Genomic DNA, 22276 nt, shown 5'->3' with positions numbered 1-22276 from the left:
TATTAGAGGGGTGTGTGTGTGTGTGTGTGTGTGAAATCAATTTAACTGAAGAAATAAATGTTTTAGAGATGCTTTTTCTTTTTAGTTTCTATTGTTTCTTTGTTTTTTAGTCTCTTGGTTTCGCAAGTCTAGGGCTCATGACTTTTACCCTTCCCAAAAAAACCCAGGACAGTGAACAGGCATTTTATATATATATAATGTTGTGTCTCTAAAACTACGTTAGTACATTAGCTAAAGGAATTAAAAATTCATTTAATTATCCCATAGTAATTAGGGCAGTTTACAAAGCCCTGTGAATAGCAGACTGTTGACTGGAATGATGTATTTACAGATATGGTTGAAGTATTTTTCTTATGATGTTTCTGAATTTTGTTTCCCTACAGCATTGTAACTGAAATATCAGTGTAATAAAGTGAAATATTGTTTTGGAAGGCAATTGTGACAATCCATGTTTTGTGAGAACTAGATATAACTTAGCTTTATACTGCAGGTTACTGATCTTCAAGTTTAGTGCGTAATCAAGACAAACTATTATTTCTTGATGTCTCTGCTAGGAATATGTTTTATAGCTCAATAGTTTGTTTGAACAGCAATACATAAGAACAGAAAATAATTATTTAATTGGTATACTGAGGCATCAATCATTCAAGTTTTAAAGAAAAACACCACATCAATAGATGTAAATCAGAGCACGCATCTACTTCTGTTCTGTTTTTAATCTGGGATTCCTATAAGAATAACTTCTGACCTTTAAAATGTTTGTATGTAGACTTTAAAAGGGATTGTTAAATTGCCAGCATCCTATAGAAGATAATGTGAATTCATTGCGCAGCCCACAGCCTGTTATCCAACCCAGCAGCTGGTCCTCCAGGACAGAAGCCTCTGATCCTCCTACTTGAACTACAAATTTTAAAGAGAAAAATATTAAGGTGTCCCTATTGTTGACCATTGCTGAAGTATGTCAGGTCAAATCATAGATAACCTATTAATTTTATTGTCATTTTGTTTTTTAAAAAAACATGAAAAAAAGCTAAAATCTATGGAAGCACTATCAGGTGAAGTCTTTGACTTTCATATACATGTATTTAAAATGCTCTGGAAGTGAAGACTCCTATTTATTTCTGTGGAAAATACAACAAAGGGCACAATAACGCTATTTGATAGAGCAAATTCTTACCTAGTAAAAACTATTTTTCAACTAGTCACCACCATTAGCTATACATTTTTGCGAGTGATATACAAGAGTCTGCATGTTGTGCACTTAAAAATCTGCTTCAGTGGAGTTGACCTGTTGTCACCACTGCTGAAACACACCGCCTTCTGCCACACTGCACTCACAGCTGCTGTTTTGTTTCCAGAAACATTTAGCAAGCCTTGATGAATATTAGTGGGTGCTGTTTCCTCCACATGGAGGAGTTTGATGACATCCCTTTGCTTCATATGCGCTGCTGTGTCAGACACCATTTTGTCAGACTGCCCCTTTGCTGCCATTTGTCATATAGCAACAAAATGAAATGGAATGTTGGTGGGAAAGTTCAACCTCTACTGCCATACCACCACCATCAGTCTCTGATGTTGTGGGTCAACATAATAAAATGAGAGACATTACTTTTGGAGCGACCATTGTGCATAGAGTTTTTTAGTATCTATAAAGACAGGAAGGTAAGGGCTAATACAGTAAGAAACTAAAGAATAACTGGAAAGGAATGTATTTAATTCAGAGCATGAAAGTGTTCGTAGGCTTTAGGGAGGAAAGGAGTGTCTAGGAGAAAACAATAAAGAACATCTCTGAGGCCTAGTAGAGATGAGGGTATCAGTGGCTTCACAGGACCTGTGAATTTCAGCAGTTGGTGGATTTGATCTGTGGATGTACTCTTAAGAATTGATAAGAGCCTCAGTATATGGGTTATTCTTCAGATGGATGACCTATTCATAGCTAGGAAAATAAAGTAGAGAATGGCTGAGAAGGCAAAATATGATTCTAATAGCAGCTCGTGCTGGAATGGGAGGCAGGGGATCGATTTCTGCTGTGGTTGTTCATCTCTCATAACCCAGGGTAAATCACTTAACAGAATTTATCATGTACTGATCCAGCCATGAAGCAAATGGTTTACTTCCCCTCTTCACAGCACATAGTAAAGATGAAAACATCTGATCATTTAAGGATGGTTTGGGGGTAAGGGCAACATAAATTCTGGTGATAAAGATGTGCAGGGTGGGTTTGTGGCTTTGTTGGGTTCAAAATATCAGAATATGAGGAGTTTGAGCAGTGATCTCATTTGGTGGTTATGAGCTGCATACATCTGCTAATTATTTGAAGAGGAAATAGTGAATAAATGGGAATTAGGAAATAAGCTATTCTGTGTTCTAAAATAACATTGCTCTTAAGGAAGACATTGATTAAAATCCTTATTCCTCAACATTGAGAGTAAGTGGTGCTTGAATGTTTGGTATGGTCAATGCCTATGGGAGGAAGTTGTTCTACGTTTTCTAAAGCACTGTGCACAAAATGAGAACCAGATCTGTTACCACATGTGAATAATGGAAAGAAAAAAAAATGTCAGTCTCTGGAAGCCAGATACTTGGGAATACATGAAATATTTGCTATTGCAGTGCAGCATATGGATATACCTGGCACCATTTCCTCAAAGACATCCCATATGTGTGCCATCTGTAAATTGTTTGCAGAAAGGCTTACTGATTCATCCCAAATATGTAATCAGATCACAAAAATAATACTGAAGTTATTTAAGTTTATTATAGGCTAATATTTTTTTTTTGTCTATACAGAATGTCAGAAAATCTAAGTAATTCTTTTTTTAGCAGATGAGAAAGCAATCAAGCTCAGTTACATCCAAGACTAATCATGAAATTACTTATATGTCAAATTTGACTTGGAAATTGTGAAGTTTGGAAAAAAAAAAAATTAAGCACATGCAGATGCTTTTCATATTTTGAAAGTTATTTCTCAGACATTATTTACAATTTTTTGAACCTCCCTTGATAGATTTTATTTTAAATTTTTCTTTTCTTATGAATATGGATATGTGAAGAATGAGTTTGTGTTTTACGTCATTATTGGAACCTGATGATAGTACTATAGACTTGGTCCCATAACATGGAAGAAGGTATTTTTGTGGCAAGTTGAAAGGAGGAAAAACAGCTCTGTCTATGCTCTGGAAAATGATAGAGGTTAGAAATCCACTGAGCTTTTAGAACGAGCACAAGTCTAGTGGTAATACCTTTGCATAGATGCTTATGTCTTCTTACAGGTGCACCAAATTAATTTGGTCTCTTGCAATTCCAGTGGAATTGATGTTAGGATCCATGATGAAAGTTTTCAAGGGAATAACTTCAGAAACTTGCTTGTTGGGGGACTGTAGTAAATGAATCTGCTGCAGACTTTTGTTGATTTTAATTTTGACATCATGAACATATCAGGATCATACATGCACTAAGGAGGAACATGCTGGGGATGATTATTAAATAGATTTGGAAATTCTGGCCATATATTGATATTTTTTTTCTAGATTAAAGAAGAAAACCGAATGTTTTGAAAAGAAAATTATAGTGTTATTATATGAAAAATGAGATTTTAATTCTTTGGCTAGCTTATTCATAACCAGAAATCCTCTTCCTGTGGATTATGACTGGTTTTTCATTTTTTTTAATTAACAAAAAATCCTCTTTTCTAAAGATTTCATTGTTATTAATTTGTAAGCTTGGAGTGGAAAAAGCTTTTTCCAGTACAAGACCAGACTCTGAAATTACTTGCAAGTTTGCATTTTTTCCTGCAAGCAGTGAGCCTTTGGGCAGAGGGGATGAAATTTAGGGTGCTTGCAGGGTCTCCTGGAAGAGTCTGTCTCTCACTTCAGTTTTAGTACCATCCTGCTTGGGTGGTATTAGCTCCTACATATTATATAGCTCGTGTAGCTTAGGCACATACATTAATTCAATTACATGAGCATCTTGGGAACCTATTAGAGGCTTTTTCTACCCTGCTGTCAGAATGAAAAATCTTCATTTCTAGAAATGTAGCATTTTTGAGGTTGCATATATGCCAGAAGTTAAATCATAGCAGGCAATTTAGTGCATGTGCATCTGTGTAGTACTGAAGATTGAAGGAATGAGTAGAAAATCCTTCAATCGTGTTGCAAACCAGAGGAGTAAAGGTTTTTCTTGAAGTAAGACACAGACTGAATATGAGATATTTAAACAACAATATGGGGCATTTAAACAACAAAAACAAAAAAGACAATCCTTTGAAAGTGAATTGAATGAATTCTTCACAGCGTAAGGATTCTAGCAAAAGCTGATAGTAACGCTGTCATGAGCACACAAGAAAGAGATATGTGAACTTCTGAATGGATGGACAATAATCTGCACTGCTGATCTGGCATTAACTCTTCTGTAAAGTTGTAGAACTCTGCCTTTTGACAGAGCATAGAGCATAGACTTAAGTTAGAGCATCCTTAGAGTATAGACTAAAATTTCTTTGTCTCAAACTAGTATTTCTCCTTGCATTGTTTTCTTTTTCTGCTTTGAAGACTTCTATTTAGGGAACTGCATGTTCTTTTGATTAGATATCTACTATTGGGCAGCAGAGAAATGTATTTTGGAATTCATAAGCAAACCAGGGGTGACTATAGGTAAAAACCAGAAGGAATTAAGATGATAACTTACAAAATTAAATATGTATTCTGGTATACAGATGGAAAAAAAACTGATGTGATATAACTATAACAAGTTTTTAAAGCCTTTATCAGTCTCCACACCAGTTGAAATGGGAAATAGAAATGGACAGCATTTCCTTTAACTTGAAATTTATTGAACTACAATGACTAATGACTAATGTTGAAAAGAATAAGGCCTTAATCCCTACCTAGTGGTTTCAGTGGAGCATATCCTTTGCTACTCTTCTCTATCTATTCTATCAGCTTTGGACATTTGGACACTTACATACTCAATTTACTGTTTAATCCGCCAATCTCACTTTCTCTAATCTTGATTTTTATTTTAACTAGATGGACTCATTCTCTCTATATGCTGCATCATGAGCAGACTTTGCTCGCCTATTTCAGTTATAGGTTTCAGTACAAGCTATAATAATTCACTTATGCTCCTATCCCTACACTCACTGTTTTATATATACATATCTAAGTACACATCCTTTTACCATGCTCAGGGCTTCTACCCGCGTCTACCATAGCAGATCTAGCGCTCTTGTGTGTGAAAAGTACAGTGATGTAGGGATGGCCATAAAGAGAACAAAGTAATAAACAAGGTCTAGGTAGGAATGTGCTGAGTGTTTGTAAAGGCACTTTCATTTGTTTTAAATAAGTGTTTCAGAACAAGAGAAGGGGATATTAATAGAAATATGCAAATAATTTGGAAATATGTCTGTGATATTATGGATGTACTTGAATAAAAAATTGCCATTTTGAATGATAACTTCCTTTATGGAAGACAGCAAGTAGCTGCAGCTGTCCTGTTGATGTTGTGCTGACATTCTTTTGGGGATAAAGAAACTTATTTCAGTGCATGGTGTAATCAGAACTGCCTTCACCAAATGTGGCAAATGACCTTACAAAAAAAGTCAATGCAGAACAAATCCTGATTAGATTATTTTTTACTAACATTGTACCATTTAAACGGAGATGAATGTACAAATTAAAGAGCAGTGTGCAGATTGTAATTTTGTTCAGAAAGAATGAAGAATTCTGTGCTTATCTTGTGAAGTTATGTTTTTACTACACTTTTGAAAATGGAATATGCTGCTTTTGAGAGCTTTGTCTAGAAGAAAATGTGAGACCCACACTTTAGAAGGTTTTGGATGACTATCGTATTCCAAAGAGAAGAACAAGTCACCCTTTTCTGTTGAATGTAAAGTGACTTGTAATTGAATCACGTTTAGTTTTCTTTTTTTTTTTTTTTTGTCATCAACAGAACATAAGTTGTTTTTTTTGTTTGTTTGTTTTTTGCAAATGTTCTTTCAGTTAGTTTTTAAAGAACATGGCTTGTTTAAAAAATGATATGTGGTACATATATTAAAGATGTAGATCTTCTGAGAATTCTTTTCTTGGGTATCTCAGACCTGCTTAGTGCCCTCAAATGTATATTTTTATTATTATTATTACCTTTCACTAATTCCACCCATGGGGTCTGTTTTTGCCTATGAGGAATGCTCAGGATCTCTTAAATTTTAACTTTCTCAGTTGTGTTTGTCAGATCCACAAGCTACCCTATGAGAGGGCACCTCCCTGCTGAACAGCTGCCACACAAAGTACATAAGGTGTGCTAAATGAACCAGAGAGAGGCTGGGAAGAAATGACATTGTAGTTGTAATGGAATTTACTGAAGACTGAGGAAGTAGTGGAGCTGATCTGTTACCTAGCCACTGTCTATAACCAGAATCATTTCCAACACAATCTATAACTGAATTTTGATAAATACGCAGCTAGTCCAATTTCAAAAAATGGTCCAGCTAGTATAGCAATTCTGGTCCAGAGCTTTTAACTTCTGTAAACAGTTTTACATGCCTTTGCAGATGCAGAGTAAAAAAGTTTAAAAGTACCATAAAAAAATGATACTTTATGAAAGCAATGTTGTTTCACTAAATGTTCCATATGGTTTTTCAAGATGCCAGTAGTGCATGTTATAGCTTCAATTCTTCCTCTAGAAATGAACAAGGAGATGTGTAAAACCATCCATTCCCTTACTGTAATAGATATTTTGTAACTACGTACTGTAGAATAAGACTTATCTTTGCAGGAGTACTAATCATTGTCAATCAGTAATACTAATCAGTAGCGACTTTCCATAAATCTCACCAAGAGCAATCGTACTGCTCTAACTTGGGACTTGTTATAAAAAATTGCCTGGGTTATCTAATCTCTATGCTAGGCAGAGCTGAAAATGCTTGCTCAAATTAGTTTGTGATAGAAGCAGATATCTCCATTTTGATGTGCTTGAGCTTGAAAATATCTCCTTTAGCAGAAAATTGGGTAAAAGCTTAGTATGTCTTAATCCCAAATTTGAGATTCCATTTAAAAGTTTGTAAGGACAATTTCTATATTTATGTTAAGTTTATCTAAAGCTGCAGGAGCTCTGTCACCAGGAAACTGAACTTTACCTTCTCTCTCCCTATTCTTCTGTTAAAGTGTACATCTCAAATCTGACCCTTACCACCTCCCAAAAAAGGGCTGGTCTGGGCACTTGCAATCTCTGCCATACTGGTTTTGAGCTGGCTGTGAATCCTGAGTGGAAGGGAGTCCACCAAGTCATCTGCAATAGGTGTGATTTGGTGTCATACTAATTCCTGCAGTTGTGTGTGCTCATATGCTTCATCCATAGAACTTTTAGTGATTAAAGTGATGAAGCTTCCATGTTTTTCCTTGGAAAACATTTTTATGCAGTTTATCTTGATACTGTGCTTAAATTTAACGTGCCTTTATGTTATTACTATGTAGTATGACCATAGTTTCCTTGACGGTGTATTGTTTTCCTCTATGCACTTAAAATCCTTCGAAACACTACTATTATCCTCCCCATTTTTTGCCTTTATCAAACTTGTGCATGTTTCATAAGTTATCCAAATATTATACTGTAGTTTCACAAGTTTGTTGTTTCAAGACTTCCAAGATAGCTGATACCTTTCTAGAATTGGGATGGTAAGAACAGTATATAGAGAGGAGATCTGCCTGTCAGTCCCTCTGATGTGGAAACAACAGTTCTGTGCATACACCTCATTGTGACTTATTGTTCTTCAATGCTTCTGAAGCACCTGTATTTTTACACAAGATTTTGATTTTTGCTAGGAGATTTTGTATTAGTCACATTTATGCTGATTTCTTATTTGTTATTCCTTCTCTATCATCCCCATGCTTATGACTTGTCTGTCTCTGAATATCCATTTGTATTTTTAATATATATTTTTAAAAGGATAAATGCTTAAGATCTGATTAAAAATTAAATCAGATTTCACAGTTGGGCTTTTGAGTAACTTGTAACATGTCCTACGATAAGGGAAGAAAATAAGCTAATATAAAATATTTTATTAGCAGGATGTATTTATTTTATTTTATTTTATTTGTAACATTAATGTTAATACATACATCTCTAGAATATCCAGGAATTAATAATTGTAAAGGTAAACACTTATCTATTATGAAGATTATCACCTGCTTTCTAACTTAAAATCCATCCCAATTACTGTACAGGGTGCTGAGGCAATATCAGCATTCTTCCAGATCTCCAGCAGAGTAACAGTGCTTGGTAATTCCATACTGGAATTTGATTTAAGATAAAATTTAAAAAAAGAATAAAAAAAATTCAATGCACTCACCAGAGTCGCATTCCAGAGAGAGTAAGAGAGTGCATACTTTTGTATTCTATCTCATTCAAAAATCTTAACAGTAATTAGCATTTTCATATTTATAATGATTATAACATTGAATTTCAAATAAAAAGAAATACTTAAATTTGGCCTCTCCTTGCTACTTTCTCTGAAGAATATTATAATTTCACTTCATATAAATTATAAAAACAGTTAATTCTGCTTTGAACACTCTCTTTCCCAGTTAAAGTTGTGTATGTAATTTTCTTTCTCCAGGAAAAAAAAAAAAAGGTATTAAATCCTCTTTCTCTCTTTGACACCTAATACTGAGTTTAACTGAGCCTTGTGAAAATAAAACTCCTATGTATATGCCATCATAAATTTTCACTATTTTTTTTCCTGTATTTGGAAAGTATCCTCTTTCACATTTTGGCTTCCTAACCTTTTTATTCTGAGTTTTCTAAGGAGATTCTGAGGTATTCTCTGTATTAACTTGCGAAGACCAACTTACCTTTATGAGAAGCCTTTAAGCATTTATCTGTTTTCTGTAACTAATTTGTAATTACTCTTATTTTTTTGCTGTCTTATAACTAAAACTGGCTGAGAATATTCAATTGAGTAAATACATACTTTTTTCAAGTTTTTTTCCTGTTGAAAACAGTAATTCAAACTTGTCAATACAAGTATTTATAATGAAGATTAAAAAGGCATAGAACATCTTTGCCACTGCATGCATATGCACAGTTCAATTACCAATGATTTTCAACTGCAAGGATTATCTTTGCAGTTTAGGTGACTACTTAAAATTAGATTATATAGAAGGAGTATATTTAATAGTATAGAATTGTCAGTCATTTTCTACCTGATTTTTTTCAAAATAGCAAAACTAAGAATAATTGATGTATCAAGTCTGTTGCCATCAAGTGTTTGAACTTTAATAATAAATCTTCATTGACTTCCAGTGTTAATCTCTTAAGCAGTTTAAGACATTTTCAATTTCATATGTAAATAATCTTGAAATCCATTACAGATAAATCGTAGCTTTCAAAAGTTCCTATTTCTGGAAGGAGCAGTGTTACAGGTGTGTCTTTTGTCAGTCATGAGAACATGGAAATTGTTGAGACATCTCCTAGAAAACAGTTTCTCAGGAGAAAAACAAAAATCAAGTAGGGATTGAGTAATTGCATCTATTTTAGTGTTGGCTTATGGTGAAGGCATCCAATAGGACTGTTCTGTAGATGTACACATCATCTGTATGCTTGATCGCTTATTTTCTTGTTGATCTGTATTTCTGTAATTTCAGAACTTCTGCCTTGTCTTAATCAGCTCACAGCGATAAGATAAGGCCATTTGTAACCTCTTGTTTGATCAAACGCCATCAGTGTTATACCTATACTCATTTGAGAGATTTACTTGAAAATAAGCTATTTCACACCAACTAGGTACACTAGTTGTTCTGCGCAGCTAATTAAAACAGTTAACATTGGAAAGAGAAAATAGGCATGATTCTTTGTCTGATTCTCCTTTAATTTTTCTTAACAGAATCTTCACCTAATGTCTCCTTTGGATCATGGTATTTTTATTACTTTATCTTTTCCAAATCAAGGCTACTTATATGTCTTAAATGTCTCAGAAAAATAACGTTTTCCCATAAATGAAAGTAATGAACATTTTTTCTTTGTTGACATTAGAATAGCAAAATGGATTCATGTCACACCAAGAAAGAAACTCTAAACATAAGCAATTAAAAATGAATTTCAAGGTCCTGCTCTGTGAGCAGTGTTAAAAGTATAGGTGAGCAATTGTAGAAGGGAAACCGAATCTAATATACGCAGTGGAATAGTGCCTCAGGCCTATGGTGAATTTTCAGAGTGATACAATCATGGGTTTTATGACCCTATGCTGCTTAACAAGATTAGAAATAGACTATTTGTTACTGTCCTGAAAGTGAGAAAAGTTGGCAAGATCAGTGTGTAGTTACCCTCATGTATTTAAGAGCTTGACCAATAGAAAATACTATGTTTTTGATGGAGGAATACTGAAGACCCTAATTTGATTTCTGTGTGATTTGTTTACTGAGAAGCCACAGTTACAGAGGATATATTGTTGCTAACACATGTAGTGATGCAGCAGTACTGTTGCTGTAGGCTTGATTCTCCAAATCTGTAATAGGAGGAACTTCTGTGTAGAAAGATACAGCATTTATGTAAGGACTTAGTGCTTCCCATCTGATTTACCCAGAAACAACAAAATAACACAAAGAGTAATAATTATGTTAAACAGGCCACCTTAAAGATAAGTTTTAGGTCTCCATGGTTCTGGGTTGACAGATAGCTAGAAATTGAGCAAAAAGGAGACACGGGGCATAGTGCAGTAATTTGAATAAATACGCAAGCATTAAGTTATCAAGGACTGGCAGTTGTGAGAAAACGCAACAGTCTATTTGGTTGAATATAAGATGTGAAATTGCTGATGGTTAGCTACAATACCACTGCACAATACATTTTAAAGCTGTATAATATTTTCTTTTTGTAGGCTTTTTTGTCCTAGAAGGTGAAAAGGAATTATCTATATTTATTTTATTTATATCTCCTAGCAGCTTCCTTGTCTGTACCATGAACTTGTTTTTGAATTCTGCTAAGTCTCTTAAACTCTGAGATCTATTCTGAAATCTATTCTGTTGACTGTTTAGGGCTTTAGCTATTGTGCTGTCATAGCTCCTTCTCATAACTTCAAGTACTATCTATTCTTCTGCTTCCTGTATGTAGTGACTACCCTAGCTAACATCAAAGAGCTAACAGTACTTTGGAAATTCAATTCCATTCAAGTCTTTGCTGTTGGTTACTTTTCTCTGCACCATGTAACAATACCTTCCTTTTACATGGGTGTGCATGGCTAAATAAATTATCTGAAGAGGCCACAGTAAAACTTTACCTAACAATTAATTTAGCGCACAAATTTTAGCTGTTGTAATGACTCCAAGGCCTCCTGAGTTGGTGTTTATGTGAAGTTTCAGCTGTGATTTGTAAGTCCACTTTCTTCTGGATGCTTTTCAGGCAGTGTATGAGGGAACTTCAAATATGGATAGGAGAGAGGATAATTGCATGTACTTTCATAAATGAAGGTAAAAATGTTGAGTTATTTTGATTTTGTAAACCACTTTGCAAACTTGCACTGATATCTTGTTTACTGTGGGTAAACAAAATTTGTTGGAAAAAAAAAAAGGGATGTGTTTTCCTAAAAAAGAATTGTTTTCAGAAAAGTAGCTAAGAAACCAGGGTGTAGTGGCTTCAATACTCTGATGCTTTTACTTGATCTTGAAACTGACAGTTAAACATGAGGTAAGCATGCTCTATTTTGAGGGTGTCTCAGGATCATCCTTTTATTTTCTTGTGTCCATGGTGGTTGTTGCTCAATCAGAATGTACTCATGTTTGAAAGAAATATATTGTTCTCCCTTTTTCTGTGAAAACATGAGAGAACAGTCACTTGAAAATTAAGGAGCTGAAAATATGGGGAGATTAGTGTGTGCTCTAAAATAGAACATCCACAGGTCTGCAAATAATGTTATTTCTAAGCAGTACAGAAAAAGAATAGGTTTAAACATGAAAATAATCATAAATGATACGATAGTTAATACAGCATACTGCTCATAACAAATGCTTTTCTTGAAAGCTACGAAGCACCACTTCTATGGAGAAACAGAATATTCAGTTCAGTAGGAAATATGCCTTAATAAAACTAAAACATAAATATCTTATTATACACTTTACCAGGTACATAATTTTCACTCTAATTCTGAACCCGCAAAATTACAGAATAAAACAGTTTGTTAAAGCATCTTGACTACTATGCAAGTGCACCGATACAAAATGGCAGAAATATTTTCTTTTTTAAATAGCTAATATGAGTATTGAAGAGTTCAAATTGCATGCACTAGTGTTAAGTTAATGTGAATGCTCTTTTAAGAGTTCATACATAAATAATTGATTTTTACTTAAGAGTAAACATCCTTCATTTCTGAGATAGCCTAATGCAAAGACAACCCAAAAAACTCTGTCTGAATATTTATTCTCAGGAGAGCTATAGACAATAGCAGAGGAGAAACTTCACTGAATTATTTCAAAAAGATGTTAGCCAAGCTTATAAATACGAAACTATGCAGAAATATACTACTACAGTGGTTAGCAAAAGCAGTCAGAATGTTGCGCTTTTTACACCTAGAAACTAAGGAAGGATGGGAGTAGTAGAAGGTTATGTTATTGTTGCTGCATTTACTTAGATCTTGATTTACAGTGTCAAGTAAACAGAAGGAAACCGCTACCAATTTTTTTAACCAGAATAACTAATCTTTTTTAATTATTCATTTTTAATACATTATATTTACTTAATTTAATACATTAAATATTTGTTAATCCCACTAAAGGGGTGAATCTTCTGGGAAAAGAGAACAGAAACATAGTTTCTAGAGCAAAGTGGAGAGTAATACCAATTGTATAAAATACCTGACATTAAACTTTTTTCAATGCCAGTCCAAATTAGCACTTTCATCTGCATTATCAACTAGAACAGAACTGTGCTCAAGAAAATGGGCAGAAGTGGTTGTTGCTTAACGTCACCTTTCCAAATGGTATAACCTGGTTTCTTCTATGTATCACCTTATGCTGCTGCTGCACTAGATTCCAGTCCCAGCAGTGAGGCTACTGTTGGTCTCAAGGCAAACTTCCACTGTGGGAAATCTGGACCAGCTCTGATTTTTCTCTTGTGGTCAGGAGAGGAGGAGAAGGGAAATTTCTTCTTCATGGGAATTTAAGGAAAGTGGAATTTCCGGGCTCAGAAGTAGTTTTGGCTGCTGGGGGACCCTGTGTTCCACACTTGTAGAGGAGGAGAAGAATACTAAAATGCATGAAAGAGCAGAGAAATTGGAATGTGAGTGAAGTGGGTAAATTTGAATGAAATGTAGTAGGTACCTTCTGAGGACTCTGAAATTCTGCTATGTCCTTGTGTTATTCATTTCAAAAGTTGTTTATTATTGATATCAGGGTACAATGCAAGTTTATTCATTGGTAAGCAGAACTGGATTATGACCCTGATGAAATACAAATAAGCTTGTGAACATTAATGGATATTGTTACTACCAATATTATGTAAGATGCATGCTAGCTTGCTAATGAGCAGATTTAATCTGGGCTATAGACAGAATATCTTATGTATAAATATCTTCTCCTAAGTATTTACATACAAAATCTGTTTTAATTTTAAAATCTTTTAATTTAAAATAGGTTTCTGGAAATCTGAACAAGTACAGTTTTGTTCTTTGTGGCTTCTATTTAATGGCTTGAAGAGATCATTTGACTCTTAATAAAATAAATCATTTTAAATTGAATCTACTGATTTGTATTATGTGGCTTATCTAACCTTTGTAGTTCCAGGAATCCAAATTTCTTTCCCTCCTTTATTTAATATAAGTTGTATCAAATCCCATGGGCATGCCTGAGTGACGGAACCTCTCTTGGTTAAAGGAAAATTGACAAGGAGACATAGAAAAAAACATGATACAAAGAATGAAAGAAAAGCTTGTCAGAAGAGCTCTTGCTCCTCTTTGCACACAAGGGATCTTAATCATGTTCGTGTGATCCATGGAGTTTTAAGGCTTGATGTTTCACAGGAGAATTAGTAAGTTGCAGACCTGCTTTCAAGCATGGTGCAATGTCTTGATTTCAAATAAGATGCTCCTGATAGCTGGAAGGATGCAATTTGTAGAACTGTGCCTTGAAAACCTGATTAAGATCAGACTTTCAGTATGCCTGGCACCTGCAATAAAATAAATTAAAAAATAAAGAGTAAAACAAATAAAAAATGTGATGACAAATTACAGTGGTAAGATAAAATAGGGGGAAGGGGAGCAGAGATGCAAAATAAATGCAGTGCTCAAAATTGCAGGGATTTTGGCTGGAAAGCAGTGTTGGGTTGCCTTTGCCCATTCTCTCAGCCTTTGGCTACTTACCCAGCAGCCTCTGAATATGTTGTCCCTTCCTATATGAGTGATTTGTTTCATCTGCAGCAGTTTTGGACCACTTCACTTCATTGCTCAGTTTTAATGTTTTACATTGTCAGGGGCAAGTTCTTTACAGAGAGAGTGGTGAGGTGCTGGAACAGTCTGCCCAGAGAGGTTGTGGATGTCCTGTCCCTAGAGGTGTTCAAGGCCAGATTGGATGGGGCCCTGGGCAAGCCTGGTCTACCATTAAATGGGGAGGTTGGTGGCCCTGCACGTGGCAGGGGGGTTGGAGATTCATGATGCTTTATGTCCCTTCCAACACTGGCCATTCTGTGATGCCACCAGTTCTGGTTATTTTAAATTGCTATCTGTGGTCTTTGATGGCAACCTGAAGGTAAGAGTAGAGTAGATGTCTCCAGGCATGTTGTTCCCTTGGGGCAGATCAGAGGGCAGGAATACAGATGGGTTCCTTACCTCTTAGTCTCAAATTCTGGCAGATTTCTAAAATACATTCGGAGGATATATTAAAGTAACTGAGACAGTGTGGTGTTGTTATTGCAGAGATGTTTCTGTACATGCAGACTAAACTGTCTTGACTAATGAACACAAGCCAACTTTTATTTCTGTTTTACTTAAAGTCTAAATGCTGTTGTTATGGAACACCTTCAGGTCTAGAATTTTTAAAAGCTATTGAAGATATTTTTAGGTTTCTGTTAAATAAAATAACTTCAATGTCAGACTTTTGTCTCTACTTCCTGAATTAAACACTTCAATGAATGAAAATGGGTGAATTTTTCCTCACTTTGAACTCCTCCATTATATCTTTAATTACAAATTAGTTATTATCTTCTTTTGACCTACGTACACTTTTAAGTTCATGTTGAAAAGTAATAATGGAATTCTTTCCCACTGCTCGCATCTTCCATTTCCTTGATAGTCTTGCAAACCGGTTTTATACATAGAATCACAGAATCACCAAGGTTGGAAAAGACCTTCAAGATCATCCAGTCCAACTATCCACCTATCACCAATACTACTCACTAAACTATGTCCCACAACACAAAATCCAAATGTTCCTTGAACACCTCCAGGGTCAGTGACTCCACCACCTCCCTGGGCAGCCCATTCCAGTGCCTAGGAATGAAGCCTAGTAGGTTCCATTTCATTTTATTTCCAGCTGCTGCTGCTGCACTTCTTTGTCGTCTTTTAAATGCTGTGTGAGTCTAATTCTGTTTTTGGAGTTTAAATGTATTTCTATGCTATATGAGAGACAGGCCCAGATTTTTAAAGCAGTTGGATGGGAAGTTGGGTAAAGAAATAATTAGAGGACATCCTGGTTTTAGTCTCCAATGTGTTTTCTCTGGCACTGAAAGATTAAAGTAAATGCTCTGAAAGGATGCTAGATTTGGCTTTCAGGTTTGTACAGCTCTTAGTTTCAGTACACGTCACTGCCTGAACCTGTATTCCTTTATTTTTGTTTTTCCCCAATTTTGCTGAGAAATAAAACCAGACCTATTGCTAATAATCCCACTGAATTCTGTAATATAATTTTGTGTACAACGCACTCATCTGTTCTTTTCGGGTTGGGAAAAGCTCACACCTTTGGAGGTGGGAGGTCTCTCTCACATCTCCCCAAAATCTGATTACAACCCACTTTATGCTCTATCCCTATATGAGTTATTTATATTTTTGCCATAATGTATCTTTACAGCTTTTTACTCATCTATTAATATTCTGCAACTAAGACTAAAGCAGAAACAAATGTGATAATATAAATAACTAATCAGTTAAATATGAAATAACTGAAAAAGGAGTCATGTTTTTATTAAGGAGAATGAATTACACAAGGCACAGAGTGCTACAGCACTGTTTCTGTTTCAGGAAGATTTTTTGCATTCAGCAGGCACTAAAAAGTGTAATTTTCTCTTTTCATTTATTTTAGCTGCAAAAAGTAAGTGTGCGGTACATATATGTACTTGAGACTGGGTTGTAATGATGCATTCAGTCTATATAGACTATATGTGATATACATATGTTATATATTTATTTACTATATGTACTATACATATATAGTATATATGTATATATGAAAACTGTTTTTTAACTGGGGATTGGATTACTTGAAATCATCCAGAAAATAAGTCTGTGTTCTGAGATTGTGTTCTGAAGGTTTTCAGCATTTCTCCCCTGCCTTTTTTTTTTTTTTGTAAACTCATTAATATACAAATGACCATCCAAATATATGAAGGATGTCTGTACAAGTGTGAATCATGCAGGAAAGATTATCTATACATGTTCAGAATTGCACACCTTTTCATTCCAGGACTGGGTTTATAATCTCCGTGAAAGTAAAAAATACCCAGTCACTGCACCACTTTGATGAAAATTAAAATATGAAAGGATGTGGACTGAATTATTTTACAAAGGAATACATAGGAAATAAAACATGTAATGTATTAAGAAAAAAATAAAAAGGAATTTCATCAGTTGCATATGTTTTGTTGTTCTAGAGATCGTAGATAATGATAGATTTAGAGACAGTAATGTGGAGAAGAAAATAAGATAGGAAGGTAACAAGAAGGAAGCCAGATTTGCTATTACTTCAGGTTCTTAATTAAATAAATTCCCTAGTTTTCAGCTGTTGTACTGCCATGTCAGTGCTTCCTTAAAGAGAGAATCCAAGTACAAAGTGATGAATGTATGTGGTGCCTTGAGTATTGCTGCTGGTAACCTTGAAAGTATGATTTAGAATACTATACTCAAATCTAAGAATGTGGGGACTGTCAAAATCTGATACAAAAAAATACAGGTCTATATTCTTGCCACACCCAAATAAATGCTTACTTTTATAAATACCAAAGCCAATATGATATTTGGAACAGTGACAAGAGAGAACTTAGATTTTCACAGAAAATAGATGACCTTGAAAAAAGACTCCTAAATGTATTTTAATGTATTTTAAGTAGCCTGGAGAAAGCACTGCTACCTCAGCATTCTGTATTTGTTCTGGTTTTTTTTTGTTGTTGTTTGTTTGTTTGTTTGTTTGTTTTGTATGTTTTTGAGAGAAGATGCATCTTGTTTCATGGACTTGTAGAGGGGGATTTCTTGCATGTTGTCAAAGTAAATAATTTCTTGGGAAACTAAGAAACAAAAAAATCCCATGGAAAACAAACTGTTGCTCTCTAATATCAAAACCTTATTGTCATCCTGACTGTAAAAACTTGAATGGAATAATTTATTATAAAGGCAAGAGAAGGTATCTGTCTAGGATTTGGTTTTGTGCTGGTTTGGCCTAATGGGGTGGGGAGACCCACAGCCTGCTGGAGGAGGAGGGGGGGAAAGGGAAAAGGGAGATGGGCGTAAAAACAAAACAGTGAACTAGCGAGCAAACTAATTTACTAAATATGATAGCGGAAAGTATGAGATAACACAATATAATACAATATAATTGGAATTGAAGCTAATAAACAAATAAAATGGGAGAGTGGTATATCCAAAACCAGAGGCTTTACTCTAAAGCTGAAGGTGAGACAGCTAGGGAGCACACAGTGCAGAGATGAGCTGTAAAAGAAGGGGCCATCTTATGACTCACAAGCAGTTGTATCCTTCCCTCTAAATGGAAAATGGAAACAGAACAGTGAGAGTCTTCTGGGAGATGTAGTTCTTACTCACTTCTGGGAACCAGGTAGCAGGAAATATCAACAATCCTTGGAACTGGAGCATTAATTCTTTAAATCCCAGTGTGCTACATGGTGTTATTAGGTGGAATATTGATAAGATAAAAATCAGAACCATGAGCATATCTCAAGTCCTTCAGTGATTCTGTGGTGCCAGTGCAACATTTACCCTGCTATCTTTCCTTGACAAAATCAGTGGTGGTAGAGCCTTCATCTACTGATAGGAAGCAGGAAGGATGTGTCAATCTTCCTATAAATTTAATTTAGAATGGTACATTCCAGAAGCAAGTTAGTATCTCTAGTCACTCTTGGAAAAATGGTTGGACAGGAAGAGGAAAGATATTGATACTTCTGACTCTGAATTTCAAGACTTCTGCTTATATCTGCTACCAAAATGCTACTAGTCTTCAGAGTTTTATGAGTTTTAATGTGAGTAGCTGGCAGTAGACTAGTAGGACAAGATATAATTCCAGAGTACAGTGCTAGAGGCATTCTAAGTTTAGGTACAATCTTCTTAAACTGAATCTCTCACCTAGGGGCTGAGCATTTGAGCATTGGAACTGGCTATTCCAAAAATCATTTACAATCCAAAGCTGAGTATAAATAAATGTATGCCCTGCTGTCAAATTGAGATCCTTTACAAATGCCTGGGGATTAGTTGTCTAGTCTACCTATCCGCAAGAAAAAAATCATTTTAAATTGCAATAGGTGCATAGTAGAAATTGAGAAAAAGAAGAGGCCTTTTTTTTTTTTCATTTTGCCCTTTTTTTTGCCCACAAAAATGTCTAACAGCATCTTCTAGTGTCTAACTGCATCTTCTTCAGTTTCATTGAAAGGACAGATAATAACTAAAGCAACTCATAACTAAAGCAACGTCTGTCTGCTTAAATTTTGTTATTATTGTTTTTAAAGATGGGAAGACTTTAACTGGCCTTAAGGGAACAGGTGGTAGCTCAAAATAAAACCATATTACATTAGAAATTGTCATTTAAAAAATTCTTCTTGAAGTTTTTAAGTTGAAAGTTACAAAATCCTAATTCAGTTTAGAATGTATATGTGAAAAAAACCCTGAACTTTATGGGTGGAGAATGCATAGCTATGGCTAGACAATAGCAAATTATCTATTCTTCTATGGCTTTGTGTTCCTTTGGTGTATATCAAAACTGTGTACAGTGTTTGGTTTTCCCTCTTTTGCAGAGCAGGTTTTTCTTTTCATTTTATGAGTCAAGTATCCTTGATAACCAGTGATTTTTCCCCAGTATGTATCCACAGCCAGAAAATAGTGATATTAGGCAGTTGCTTGTCTGGATTTGTTTTAGTAGTTTTATGGAACTGCTGGTAAAATAGGAAAAATAATCTTCTCTGATTCATTCTGCTCTTTAAAGGTAATCAGCTGAAAAGACTTTCTGTAACAGTGATAAATGCACCATGCTGGTAAAACCACCAGAAGCAATCTACCCAGGATTAAGGAACTGCAATTGGAGGATAGGCTGTAGCAAAGGAGACAACTCATTCATCTACTATTCCTAAGAATGAAATTGTTTTGTACCATGAGACTCAAAGTCCTCAAACATAGTGTGTAACATCAAATTGAGAAAAAGATGGAAGAACTCTGATTGGCACAACCGGCTGCCAAGGTGTGCAGATCCTTTGTAAGGAAACCTGAAAATACTTTAAGAATCTCCTTTCTTAGCCTTGCTTTTCTTCTCCTGCCTTTTTTTGCAGCATTAATATTAGTACCTGGTTTCCTTACAAGACATGCATTTTGCAAAACTGACAAATCTACAGCAGGAATAATCCATGTTTGCTTGTATCCAGTATACAGCATAACAAATTTATGCTAAGAACTGGAGCGCATCCATTTAAGCTCTCTTCAGAAGGACATTGGTAGCTGTTAACTTGTTCTCACTGCAGTTCGTTCTGAAGAAGAAACAGTTCTTCCCTTTTTGTACTTACTGTTGCTCCGTCTTTCATAATCTCCTTTTTAAACTTAGGTATAAAAGTTAATGTGGAACTTCAACTGGGGAGAGCTTAGGATTTCCCGATTTCAAGTTTCTTGATAACTTTCTTCTGTACAACTGATAAAAATAAATAATGCTTTACGACTGGGAAATTTCATGCAAGAAGTTTATGGAGTAGAAGTGTAATAATATTTGTCCTGAAAGGGGAAAAATACTGTGGATCAGAGTGCAAGGACTGTTAGAGATACTTATGACATTTTTCGTAGCATCTGGTCAATTTTTTGTTTGCTTTTCTTAATTAAGAGGAGCAAGAGAATTAATGTAAGAGATGAAAACTCAAGCTCATTTAAGTTTTTCATTAAATTTAGAAAGATATGCCTGGAAGTAAAAAAGCATTTCATGTGATATACCCATCTATGTATATCTCAAAAAAAAAAAACCCAGTTAATTCTTACATATTCAACAAGTCTTCAGATAGGGAATTGGATATTCATGCTTCACTAGCAGAATATCGTGCAAACTGAGTTGCAAAGATTAGAATTACATACATATTATTAAGCTAACTGAATGGCCAGTCTCCACTGGCTGTTAATATATAAGTACTGCAATAACAGAAACTTAATACTAGTATCAGAAGAGTAATTTTATATTTTCATAGCATTTTTTTTTCCTTAAAGTGTTTTTCTGTGCTGTGAGTTTTATTCCTTCTCCTGGAAGAAAATGTATCATTAGTTTTCTCATAAGTATGTCGCTATGTCATTTACTCTTTGCTAAAGGACACTTTCTCTGAAAAAAAGCTAGGCATGGAAGATTTCTTTCTTGGTGTGAAAGAATACTTAATAACATAAATGTTGTTGTCTGGTAAGCCTAACCTCTGATCTGAAGATGAAAGATCAAACTGAAGAAATGGATAATGTGGCATTAGCACTGCAAGAGGTAATGGCCTGCTCAGATATACATGCATATTAATGATTTTCTGAAAATGTAGGCATTCATAAAACCTGATGATATTACATTCATTGCCAATAATTGTAAGCCTGTCTGTATGCATCGGTTGGCATGCTTTGGCCTTTTGGGGTTATGGTACAAAAAGTCAGTGCTGATGAGACATATTTATGCCAGGAACTACAAGAAATTAATTTTCAGCATTGATCGATGGAATGCATCCAAGCTTATTTCAGTAATGAATAAAGAAACTCCAAACACTGCAAGCATTAAAACTTGCGGTTTACTTTCTGACAAAGATACTTGTAACAATCCAAGCTTGTTGAAAAAAATCCAGATAAGATTAGAGGAATTGTTTTTTCAAAACTAGAACAGATTGTAGTTTTCATAGATGAGACGTGGTTTAGGGAAGAAACTCTTCAATACATAAAGTTCTCCATGACCATAGCATTTTAATGCTCTCTTTCTTCTCTGTGTTAATAAACAAGATGATAGAAAACATACCCCAGAAGTCAGAAATTAGATTGCTTTCACTTTTTGGAATGGCAGTTCTTTATGTTCCTTGATTAAACAGCATACCACTTTGTGGCAGCTGGCGCAGCCCTGAAAACTGGTGTAGCTGTGAATCATATCAAGTCTTTGCAAGTAGATGTAGTACCAACTATTGTTTTCTTAAGGCATTAAATAAAAGCAAATCAATAGGAAGTGTGATGTTTTTGGAACTTCAAGAAGGCTTGATCAGGAAGATATAATTCTGGGGGGGGGGATATGTAAAGGATTACATGTTCAGAAAAATGCTTGGTTTTTAGTGCTCCTGTTTATAAGCTGAATATAACATGAATATAATCTTTCTTCTCTCTTTTCTCTCAGTGGATACTCTGCTGTTCTCTGCCAGTAGTGTTGTTTTACAAAAAAAAAAAAAAAAAAAACCTATTTTTTTTTTTTCCAAAAACATTCCAAAAATTCCAGAGCACGCACTTTGTGAGATGTCTGAGTCATTTCTTCCATTTTTTGTCTGAAGCAAATGCAAATAAGAAACATTACATCTTGAATGTCATTTATCTGTATCCTCTGTCCTTGGTACAATTTCAGGTACAACATTTCACTGAAATTTTCCAGTTAACTTTTCTGTGTGTTGTCTGTTGCATACCTTTTTAAAAACTAAAATGTTTTACAGTTTGTTACGGAGGAACAAGAGCTCCCATCACATCAGTGTTACCAGTGGAAGTAAAGTAGTTGCAAATTGTGCTGTCTTAAAGCTTGTCCATTCATTTTTAATCAGGTTCCCCAGAGCACTGAAAGTAGTGGACTAATGAAGAACAAAAGTGAGTATGTCATCTGAGTATGCAGGTGAGGAGAAA

The 22276-nt window shown here is 34.9% G+C and overlaps 1 long non-coding RNA gene across 5 annotated transcripts in view; it reads left to right on the top strand.

The window, feature by feature from the left end:
* The window catches only part of LOC149918191 (uncharacterized), a 163685-nt gene that overhangs the window by 111984 nt on the left and 29425 nt on the right, over positions 1-22276 (top strand). Inside the window, exon 3 of one of the 5 annotated variants that reach the window (XR_016466087.1) lies at positions 22198-22265. The exons of the other annotated variants lie outside the window; for them this stretch is intronic. This is a non-coding gene — a long non-coding RNA (uncharacterized LOC149918191). The remainder of the gene's footprint in view (positions 1-22197; positions 22266-22276) is intronic. 5 annotated transcript variants of the gene reach the window in all.

This window comes from Phasianus colchicus, chromosome 4 (assembly GCF_987193195.1).
Source record: "Phasianus colchicus chromosome 4, bPhaCol1.hap1.1, whole genome shotgun sequence".
NCBI lineage: Eukaryota > Metazoa > Chordata > Aves > Galliformes > Phasianidae > Phasianus > Phasianus colchicus.
The sequence above is the reverse complement of the archived record's forward strand: the minus strand, read 5'-3'. Positions and strand labels throughout refer to the sequence as shown.